We start from the raw sequence: 3,229 nt of genomic DNA, 5'->3' as shown, positions 1-3,229 counted from the left end.
AAAAGGAAAGAAAAATCAAAACTAATATCCTTTTCACTTAACTCTATCATTCATTCCATACATATATTGCCTTATTGAAAACATATACACTGGAAATGGATCTAAGTTTTTGTGATGTTTTACTAGAAGTGGTATTCATATATTTAGACCTTTTTAATCAGAAGATTCTAATAGGGCTATAGATTTTTATGTCAGGCTTGAAAGAAATCAATCCTTTCACGGTGAAAGCATTAGAATTTCAAAATCCTTTTTCAGTCTCTGTAATCTGTGCTGAAGATGTACTCAGTGTGCTCATATCTTTTATAACAACACAAGAACTTTCAAACATTAAGAATAAGTTTATTTCCTTCTGTAAATCTTTTGGCCAGAATTTATATGCACTGTCACATACTAGGACATCTCAGTGTATGTTCCATGGCATGCAGAATAATGATAGCATAAACCTGAGGTACAACGTAAATGTCAGCACATTCTCTCAGCTATCTCATATAACCATTTCAGCTTCCTAATGTGTCAGCTTAAAAGTAGCTGCCCTAGATCTACTGCATTCACCTACATCATGTATTGAGTACCTCCTCTATTGCCTCTGTGCTAGAAAATAACTTACACTGACAACAATTCCGTTTTCCTTTAATAAAATCCTTGAAACAAAATGGTCATATCTGTTCCTTCCCTGTCTAAAAGAAGTATGTCTTTTATACTGTACCAGATTCTTTTAAAGTGCTTTTCAAAAGCTAATAACTATTTATTTTTTCCCCCAGAACTCAGTGTGTTAGGATTTACTCATTTGTCATGTGGGTAACTGAAGATATAAGGAGAATAACTGACTTATTCAAGGCTACCCATAAAGTTGGCTTTAGTAATAGGCATAGAATTCAAGTCTTTCGTTTCCATTTCTCTGCTGCTCACTCTGGCTCACGGTTAAAAGGCAGTTTTCCTCAGGACCCAGGAAGTGATTCCCCAGTGAGACTTGATACAGTCTCACTCTTTTTCTCACGTAAAGAAATGCTCTCAAATCTTAAGTTTCTCATGCAATTGGATAGCAATCAAAACTGATTTGCTTGTAGTTTGATTTGTTTTAGTGATGACTGTTCACTTCCTCCAGATTTGCTGGCAGACTCCTCTACAGTTCAGTCTGAATAGGTTCCTGAGGTTCAGAATGAGAGATCGCAGACTTTCCAAAGATGCAAGTCTCCTTGCCACATGCAATTGCTTACTTCAGGCAGGAAATGTCATCTTTGTTTTATAGAGTCCATACAGCATGGAGCAGTATTTCATTATATTAATTTTATACCTCTGTGAAGGAGAACTAATCACTTTATTTTCAATGGAGAGGCATAACTGCATGTAGAATGATTAATCTGGCCAAATGCAGTCATCCACTTTATAGTAATCATATAATTGAACTGACTAGTTCAGGTGAGCCAATTCACACTGAGACATCTACTAAGATGAATGCTGCCAATAATGCATTTTCTTGCATCCAAATATTTAGAACTGCGTTTTTTTCTTTCCAGTCTAGCCAAAGTATGCATATTAGGAAGCATATTTTCTCCTGACTTTGTTATGGGTTAAAAATATACATATATAGAATATATGGAATTTCAGTGGAGAACAGTTTATAGAGAAAAAATAAATAAATAAAAAGAAAAACTGAAAAGTATGTACACTTTCTTCTTCAGGTAGACCTAACAGGATAAAAACAAGGGAACTGTGATAAGGTCATGAAGTGTCGTACAGATGACAGGCTCTGAATTCTGTTTGGAGAAAGTGTCATAATGGTGCCTGAAGAACTCATGTCAACCACCTTACTGGAAGAAGAGGTTGTGACTAAGAATAGACCATTCAGAATAGCCTCTGGCATGTTTTTCCACATCTACCTTGAACATTGTCTGGGAAAGCATGAGTGAACAGAGATCTAAACCATGCCTAACAGCTTGCTTACAATTAATACTATAGATGGTTACTGATCAATGAACCAGAATGTGCTTCTTGTCTTGTTTTGTTTAATACAATAGACTTAGCCTAAAAGTCTGAATTCAGCTTTATCAAGTGCAATGCCCAGTTTTGGCTCTGAATAGCACAACATGATGGTTGTTATGCTTTATGTCATTTAGTTACTGCAATCTTTCTGTTTTATACTTCCTTACAGTCCACATTCTGGAATTTTCTGTGCAGTGGTACTGACAAAAGTTGTGCCTTGTTTTTACATTATAAGATTTAGTTGATTTCTGAAAGTTTCATCTAGATAGGCTGTACTTGATCTTATTTCTCCATCCTACATGAAAATTCCTTTTTCAACTTTCTTTTACATCATATTGAAACATCCCCTTTGTTTGCACAGTTTTTGTATCTAATTGTTTTCTCATTCCTTTCCAGATAGAAACACATCTCTATACATTTGTGCTTCCAAAATCAGTATGCACATGAGGACTGAACAGGTCTACTGTGTACGTGTAATAGGTCATTGTGGCAACAATTAGCAGTACAGCAGCTGAACTTGATGGTTATTTCTTGTGTCACTGCTATACTGTGTCAGAAGAACCCAAAGCTCATTTCATTACCTAAAATTCCTGACAAATATTTGATAGACAGCAGTGGAAAGGGCAAACTCATATGAATTTTATCTCATTCAGCAATTACCATTTTTTAAAGGGCAGGTTTAATGCAGTGAGGAAAATTCTTAAGACAGATTTTACATTTGTGTTCATTACTTAAAAGGAATGTTTGATAGAATAATTCATTTGCATTATATCAAAAGGCAAAAAGTTTTACTTGTCAAGTGATAGTCTCTATATACCACTACATTTGAGTTAATTAAAAAAACATGAAATTTTTCATTAAACAATTCTGAGATGTGTATTTTGTAGAGCAAATTGTTCTAAGCAGTTATTTGAAGTGTCATGGGCAATTTAAATTTTACTGACGGTTTAAAATTTGCCAGTTGTATATACTGATATTTTTAAATTGAAATTACAAAATACATTAAACTTAAAATCTTAAAACATTGTACTAATGTAGTCCATTATGCAAATGAAAGCTAACTTTGCACTGAACTGCATTAGTAACAACCTGGCATCATGTCAATAGACATGATTACTACCCTCTGTTCAGTACAGATGGGACACCACATCTGTACCGTGTCCAGATTAGGAGTCACTTGTACAAAAACAATACTGAAAGCTGGACTAAGTCCAGCAAAGGGACTCCCTTGGTGACCATTTAGGGG

Source organism: Meleagris gallopavo, chromosome 1 (genome assembly GCF_000146605.3).
Source record: "Meleagris gallopavo isolate NT-WF06-2002-E0010 breed Aviagen turkey brand Nicholas breeding stock chromosome 1, Turkey_5.1, whole genome shotgun sequence".
Classification (NCBI taxonomy): Eukaryota; Metazoa; Chordata; class Aves; order Galliformes; family Phasianidae; genus Meleagris; species Meleagris gallopavo.
The sequence above is the reverse complement of the archived record's forward strand: the minus strand, read 5'-3'. Positions refer to the sequence as shown.